Source organism: Schistosoma mansoni, chromosome 1 (genome assembly GCF_000237925.1).
Source record: "Schistosoma mansoni strain Puerto Rico chromosome 1, complete genome".
NCBI lineage: Eukaryota > Metazoa > Platyhelminthes > Trematoda > Strigeidida > Schistosomatidae > Schistosoma > Schistosoma mansoni.
This window is the reverse complement of record NC_031495.1, coordinates 4,014,755-4,023,470: the sequence shown is the minus strand read 5'-3', so window position 1 is coordinate 4,023,470 and position 8,716 is coordinate 4,014,755.

Here is an 8,716-nt window from a genome sequence, read left to right as displayed (position 1 = left end):
GAGGAAATACTATGTTTCCGTACTCTAAATGGGGACGAATAAAACTGTTGAAGATTATGTGGAAGGTTCTACCGTCAAGCTGGCCAAAAATGCGCTTCAATGTTACCAGTGCAAGGTTTGCTTGAGAGGCGTTTTTGTCACAGTTCGCGTACGATTTCAGGTCATAGGGTACCAACACTCCTAAATCTTTTTCGAATTGGGAAACTTCCAGAAGGGAGTTACCTAAGTTATAACTATAGTCTGCAATATGTCTCAGATGGACTACTTTGCACTTTGAAGTGTTGAAGGTAAGTCCGTTGTCGTCTGCCCAACTTTGAAGTCGGGTCAGATCCTCCTGAAGAACTACTATATCATTATGATTACGTATATCTCTCCAAAGTTTCACATCATCAGCAAAAAGCAATAAGTCAGATGAAACTTGTTGAGGAAGATCGTTAATGTAAATCAAGAAGAGAAGAGGTCCTAGTATTGAGCCCTGGGGGACCCCACTAGGACATTCCATAGCCTGAGAGAGAGTGAAGTTAACCCTGACCTTAAAGTGTCGGTTTTCTAAATATGAAGAGAGCCAATCAATCAAAGGGGGTTTTATACCCAATCGTCTAAGCTTATTGATAAGACATACGTGGTTGACCCTATCAAAAGCTTTTGAGAAGTCCAGGTAGATGACGTCAACCTTCTCCTTGCGATCAAGGATGGTTGTCCATCTATCCACCGCAGTCAGCAGGTTGGTCATACAAGAATGACCTTTTCTGAAACCATGCTGTTGAGGTGAGAAGAACTTTGAGGATGATAAGTATTCTAGTATACCGTCATATATTAGGGTTTCCATAATTTTGGAAGGTATGGAGAGAAGGGCCACTGGTCGGTAGCTTGAGGGTTCACTGCGTGGACCTCCTTTGAAAATTGGTGTGATGTGGGCCAACTTCCATATTTCCGGTAGTTTGCCTCTGCTTAGCGAGTGTGCAAACATCACGCTAAGTGGTGTCGTCAGGATTGAAGCTGCTTCCCTCAAAACAGCGAAATGAACCATATCCGGACAAGGAGAAGTGTCTTTTCTTAGGTGTTGCAGTTTATGGAGCACCAGGTCAGCACTCAGATCCACTTCGGAAAGTCCTGTACAGGTGCAGGTGAAGCTTTCGTCAGTATAGTTGATGTGGGTCAGCTGGAATGTCTGGGAGTATTGTTCAGACAAAAGGTTGGCGGCATCACCGTCGTTATTGGTCGGGCCATTAGGACCAAACAGTTGGGAAACTCCAGTTTTGCCTTGTCGAAGAGAAGCTGCGTAACTGAATAAGCTTTTCGGATTGGAGACGAATTTATCGATAAGCTTGGTCTGGAACTGAAGCCCGTCTTCTCTTATTGCCTTTGAACATATGTTCCTTATGCGTTTATATTGCCTGTATGCGTCGTTATTGTCAGTTCGTTTATATTCGGCCCAACAGTGCCTTTTGCGGCTTAGCAAACAACGAGTGCGGTTCTTGATGATTGGAGGTTGTTTGTAGCTTTTTGGGACCATTTGAGGAACTGAATGCTCAGTAGCACATAAGATCGTGTGCAGTAAAAGATCCCAATGAGCATCCACTTCAAGTTGAGGGTGGACATCCCAATCCACCTGTTGTAGATAGTCCTGTAAAGCTAATACATTCAACCGTTTGAAGTTCCAGCGCTTGTTGCTAGTAGGATATCTTAGCTCCGTTTTGTTGACAAAGCTGGATGATAAGACGGTGTAATCACTTTTCCCCAGGGGAGCTAGGATTGAGAGGTCGTCAATCAGGAATTCTTCATTTGTGAATACCCAGTCTAAGCGTGACGGCGTCTGACTGTTTCTCCAACGAGTTGCCAATCAGTGGGTCACCAATACTTCCAGGCAGTAACCCAAGTATGTTTTCGATAAAGGAGGAAAAAGAAATTGGTAAATCATAGTAAGATAATATCCCTAGTCCTTAAGAAGGACTTAAAGGACTCCTGGGAATACTTTTAGACTAGCTCAGCCAGCGGCAAATTCCAGAATTTGACAACATTTAAGGAGTAGAAGTTGCGTTTCCAGTTTTTGGGTGTTACCCTTAGGTTAGTGTTAGAGCTAGGCTTAAGTAGGTGTTTAAGGGGATGTACAGAAGTATTTAGGATACTGTACGCCATTAGAAGGACACCTCTAAGACGCCTGTACTCTGATGGGTAAAGATTTCGTGATTGGAGGCGTACTTCATAAGACGTGAATTTGGGTCCCTGAACTGATTTCTTGGCTCGCCGTTGGATACGTTTCAGAGTGTCGTTTCCTCTCCCGTACTCTAAATGGGAGAGAAAGGAATTGTTGAAGATTATGTGGAAAGTTCTTCCATCAAACTGGTCAAAAATGCGCCTAAATGTTACTAGTGCAAGGTTTTTTCGAAAGACATTTTGGTCATAGCGTAAAACTCCAAATCTTAGGGTACCGGCACTCCTAAATCTTTTCCAACTTGGGATACTTCTAGAGGAGAGTTTCCTGAGTTATAGATGTAGTTTTTAACATGTCTCAGATGGACTATATCACACTTTGAAGTGTTAAAGGTAAGTCTGTCATCATCTTCCCAACTTTGAAGTCGAGTCAGATCCTCCTATCCTATTGGTTGAGTATCTCTCTCCAAAGTTTCACATCATCAGAACTGTGAGTCTGTTCCTTTTTGGAACTTCATTATTAATTGTTTTTCCTTATTTGATTTATATATATTGTGATATACCTTTTTTCGGATATATTTTAATTATATATTTCCCGTTCTAATAATACTATGACGGAACAGACACCTAGGGTTTTTAAGTTAAAATCTATTCCCCCACCTTCGATTAAGTTAACGCCTTTTTGGCCTGACAATATCGAGTCCCGGTTCTGCTACGCAGGAGCTGACTTTTGCGGGCACGAAATCACGGACTCGCGCACGCAATTCCTCGCGGTAGTTAAGGCGTTACCGCGCGAATATAACAGGTACGTAACACCTAGTATGTTTACTAGTGATGTTCCGGAACCTTACGAAACGCTAAAACGATCGATTATGAGACGTGGATATCTAACCGACTGACAAAGTTTAGACCAACCCCTCAATTATATCGACCTGAAACATGGTTCTGCGACAAATGTGTTGCTTAGGATGAGAGAAGTAATAGGTCAAAGAACCTTCGACGAAGGCCTATTCAAACAACTTTTTTTATCCAAACTCCCAAAACAGGTGCAGACAGTGCTCGTCTCGTTCCCAAACAACTCCGTAGACAAATTAGCTGCATCTGCTGATCGCATCTTAGAAATAACGAAGTCTACTAACGCTGAGGTCTTTTCAGTCAAAGAAAAGCCTCAAGCGACCCCGAATGACATCTCTGAATTATGTCATGCACTCACACGCTACCTTTGATTTCGCAATAATCGTAGTCGGTCAAGAACAGCACGAAGAAGCGTATCACGCAGGCGATCTGTCTCTCGACCACGAAAGACAGATAACCAGTATGGCAAGTCTTCTAGAAATTGCAGGAAACCCTGCAATTACCCGAAGTCTAAGGCGACTGACACAAATAAAAACTCGGGAAACTTCCCAGCCGGCACGCGTTAACGGCAACCGTAGCCGGCGAACATAGCCGCTTGTTATACGTCACAGATGTGACTACAAAAGTCCGCTACCTCGTCGACACCGGAGCAGAAGTTAGCGTTCTTCCTGCGAACTCTAACGACAGGCTTCACGAGTCTGTTTTAAGTTTATGGGCGGCGAACGGAAAACCGATCGCTACATACGGTAAAAGGTGCGTTTACCTTAACGTGGGTTTACGCCATTATAACTCCTTTCGGCCTCTACGAATTCTTGCGAATGCCTTTTGGTTTAAGAAATGCCACCCAAACCTTCCAAAGGTTTATAGACGACGTCTTCCGAGGTCTCAACTTCGTACATGCGTATGTTGATGACTGTCTCATAGCAAGTCCGGACAGAGAATCAAATCTCCAGCATCTGGACATTGTTTTCTAACGACTCCAAAGGCATAGCATAACTGTCAACATTCAGAAATGCCAAATCGGAACAAACTCTCTAGACTTCTTAGGAAACACTATTGATGCCCAATGCATCCAACCCCTTAGAAGCAAAGTGGCGGCCATTCTGGATTACCCAGAACTGACCACGATTAAGCAGTTGCGAACTTTTGACGGCCTTGTAAGTTTCTACAGACGGTTCATACCAAATTGCGCATCACTTATAAAACCGTTAACCGACCAACTTCGTGGAAATGCAAAATCAGTTAGTTTAGACGACACCGCTCGAAAAGCATTCCCCACAGTTAAGGAACATATCGCAAAGGCAACATTGCTTGCTCATTAAGACACTCAAGCGCTCATTAGTATCGTCTAGACGCATACGACTCAGCAATCGGAGGAGTCTTACAACAATGGGTTAACAACTCAAGGCAACCTTTAGGATTTTTCTCGAGACGGTTGCTAGACACGGAATCTAGGTAAAGCACGTTCGGTAGGGAACTTCTAGCTATGTATTGCGCTGTACGACATTTCCAACATTCCATCGAAGGAAAAGAATTCACTCTTTTTACCGATCATAAACCTCTTACCTTCTCTTTAAGTTCATCTTCAGATAAGTACTCACTCCGAGACTCTCGACAACTGGACTACATTTCGCAGTTTACTTCAGATGTACAACACATCTCTGGAGCAAACAATATGGTCGCAGATGCTTTGTCTTGAATAAGTTCCTTGAACAGTTTCCAGGGAATCGGCCTCTCAAATCAGCATACGAATGACCCTTCAAAGTTCTTCAGCATGAACCTAAGTCCTATGTAGTCGATAAGAACGGCACGAACGATAGCATCAGTATCGATCGTCTGAAAGCAGCGTACTTAGAAGTAAACCCTAGCTACGTCGACTTTTTTGGTATAATCGAACGACACGGCTCCTACACTTGTAGTACCCCACACGACAGTAGACACACACCTTGATACTTCGTCAACGTCGAAAGATAAACTTAAGACAACGCGTTCTGGAAGAAGGGTAAGATTTTCAGAACATTTAAACGACTATTGCACGTAGGACACAATTCCCCTTTGCATTATTTATTATAGAAAAAAAGAATTTTTTTAATATGCTCGTTTTTTAATACATTTATTTTTAAAAAAACAATTTTTTTTACAATCGCTTTTACGCTGTCTCAAGTGTATAAGTTTATGTATTTTCTTTTCCTGCTTATCTTGTGTCCTTACGCAAGTACGTGTAATTCGACATACACTCACGTGTTTTATTTTTTTTCTTTTCCAGGACGGCTGGAAAAGAATGACGAAGTTTCACAAGGAACCGAAATTTTCATTGTACTTTGTTTCCTTATTACTATATTGTACTTTATGGTCCCTTAGTGTAAGGAAAGACGACTAGACGCTGCGAAACGTAGCAAGCTATCAGAAGGGTGTTTACCAACGACAAACTAGTTGGGTTTAAACTTGTGGATGGTCACGTCTTAGGGGCATCACTACCTCACTAGGGGGGGAGTGATCTGTAGCTGTAAATAATTCCCCAAAATCAATAGCTCATTAAGTGTTCGACATTGGATGTTGGCCATTGTTTAAGTGGACTTGTTTAACTGAAGGCTTTCGGTCATGCATCCGTACCAGATCACGTTACGATCCAACGTGGGACACAGCTCCTACGTTCGCTAGCCAGATCAGAGTAAACGCTTCTCGATATATTGATAACGTATCAAATATATCTTTCCTACCTCTTCTCGTCTGATTTCTGATTTCGATTGGTTGGGGTAAGCTTTGAACATAGAAGGTGTTACTGGTCGCTAGTTGTCAAACTAGAATACCAGTCGTATCTTCACAACTAAAGCTTATTTCAGAAGCCGACCATGCTATATCACTGATGTAGTAGCGAATGCTCGCATTCGCATCAAAAACAAAAACCTTATTTTGGTTTCAATATGAAGGGGTGTTCGAACTATCTACATACAGTGAAGAATCTATGACCGCATACAGGAAATTGTACAATTCTTTCAACGTCAGTTCAAGTTAGCTCAGGTAAGGTAGTCTTAATATCATAGGTTTCGCAGTGCTTATCATAGAAAAAGACTCGCTGAAACGTCGGAAAGTAGATGTTGATATAAAACAACAGAAAATACTAGATGCAAAGACCTGTGGCAGTAAATAAGTCCCCAAAAGAAATGGTTCTATTAGTCTTCGCCAGTGATGTTGATCCCAATATGTTTACTTGACACACCATAGCTACAAGCTTTGTCAAACCCGGAATGCCTGCGGCATAGGTAATGTTGATCTTGGCGTGATCTGGTACCCAAAACAATAAACTGTGAATATGTCCCTCGTAACGTTAGAAGCCATCGCCCAGAACTTCGACTGGTAGTTTAAATCAAATAATTCATAAGCTTGAAACTTGCTGATTTCCAAACACCGGCTAGGAATTGGATATATTGTAGTATTCGATTATGCATATACAGTTGTGATTTCGTTGTTCTCAAATAAGTAACAGTGATTTATGCTACTTCTCTACACCTTCAATAACTTCACCTTACAGTGACGGCTGTAGTAATACTGGATCAAGATTCTCCATGTCTTCTGAAGACAGCCAGATTTATAGGTTTAAAACCACCCATAACTTAGTTGTATTGGTTGGTAACTCATGATGAACTCATATTTCTTCGCGTAAGTAGTGCACAACAAACTATGACCAGGATGATTGTGAAACATCCAGCTAAGAAATCCCTCAAGACAGTAATAACCAAGAAAATCAGAACTAAACTGTCAATCGATTATTCCTAAACCCTGTGATTTGTTTATTCGGCAGAAAGTATACTTGAATACAGCAAAAGTGTATTGGAATGCAACTTCGTGCTACCTTACTGTGATGATTTGAAGTACTTGAATTAAAGTATAAACTAGTAATCCCAGAAACAACACAATTTAATCAAAAAGTATTGGATGAACACGAATGAAGGTACTGTATTTGGAATTCAAAATCAAGCGGTCATCAATACAAAAGAATCATTGGTTCGTACAGACACCACACCCGCCACAGCCTAAATGAAGATCCAGATTTCGGCGAACAATCGTACCTCTTCGCTTTAGGCTCATCACGTATCTGCCCGATTGTGTAGTATATGTAGGCTCTGTAAGATCTGGAACACACTCATTGATACTAGAATTACCGACCAAAATTGAAATAGACTGACCTGGGTCCTGGAATCGTATGCAATCATCATGTCGGTTGTGTACTAAAACCACTGATATCTAGAGCTTGCATCATAAACTTTTCAAAAATATCCTCCCCCACGAAATAATATTGGGTCCTTACGTCGCAATGTTATAGCCAGTATGACGTTCCCAGTTTGCATTATCTTCTCAAATCTTATGCTCCGATTACTGTACGTGAGTATTCGGGGATAGACACTGATATATAATTTGAGGTATTCCATCCTGTGACTTTGACGTGCATACAAATTATGATACATATTCTTTTTTTTATTCATATTAGAATACACAGATAGATATGCATTGATATATATAATTAACACATGTGATTCATCTAGGCTTGATTTATCTGCGAAACAATCGAATGGAAAACATTCATCTGCTCCAGACTCATTAGGATATATCTTGGAATAGATTCGGATTTTCTACCTCTACAAACTCCATATCTGGGTAAATTGATTCTCTAATGGCTTCGGGGAAACCTGTCATTCTCTCTGATTCATCATACCACTGACTAGGGATTCCACTCAACAAACATTTTTCATAAGAATATCCAACATCTGATACAGTAACATCAGAAATGTAACTAGAATTCGACTCATTCGGAGCACATTTTTCACATCCATTAGGAATATCACTAGAGATAAATTCATTGTGAGGACCACTGACACTTGATATGATATCAGAATTTAAATTTTTATGAAATATTCCCCTCAAATTTATTAAGTTTCATTAGACAATAGTGGATCATCAGGAAAATTAGCATCCACCAAAACTGAATCCGGTTTCTGATCATGATCAGACTCGTTCAACATATTATTTTCAGAGTTGTAAGAAATTTCATCAAAAATATTTGAATTATTACGACAAGCCATATCTGTTACAATAACACGAGAAATCCGATAAGACGTTAGTTGATTAGAAACTTTTGTCTCACAATGATTCTGCGTTTCATCTAACTTTGAACTGCTGTGTGACGTTATACCGCTTCTAGAGGTCTTGAATAAAGATAAGTGATCATTAGAAACAGTCAACTTAATAGGATCAGAATCACAAATTGTTGCATTAGTTTCAGAGAAATGAACCATGATATTACAAACTGTCTGAATGTGTCCAGTTTCACCACATTTACTGCATTTAGAATTACGAAATACACATGAATTGCATAGGTGAAACCTGCCACAGAACAAGCATTTACCAAACTTGTAGTAACGTTCGTGAACTGTTTCACGACTCAATGCATTGTTATCTGAATAACTTTGATTACGTATTGGACTGCGATGACGTAGTAAAGTGGTGGAATTCCTGATGTTCTGGTGAGTTATTTCATCGAATGTTTCTCCTTTACCACATTCAAATGTAGTATGCTTTACATAATTCAGTAGTAGTTGCTTGAGAGTTGCACAAGAAAGTAAAATTGGCTTGTCTGGAAATGCTTAAGTTTTTATTAAGCTGTATGCCTCTTTTCCTATTAACGTAAAGAAATGGGCCGCAATATTAA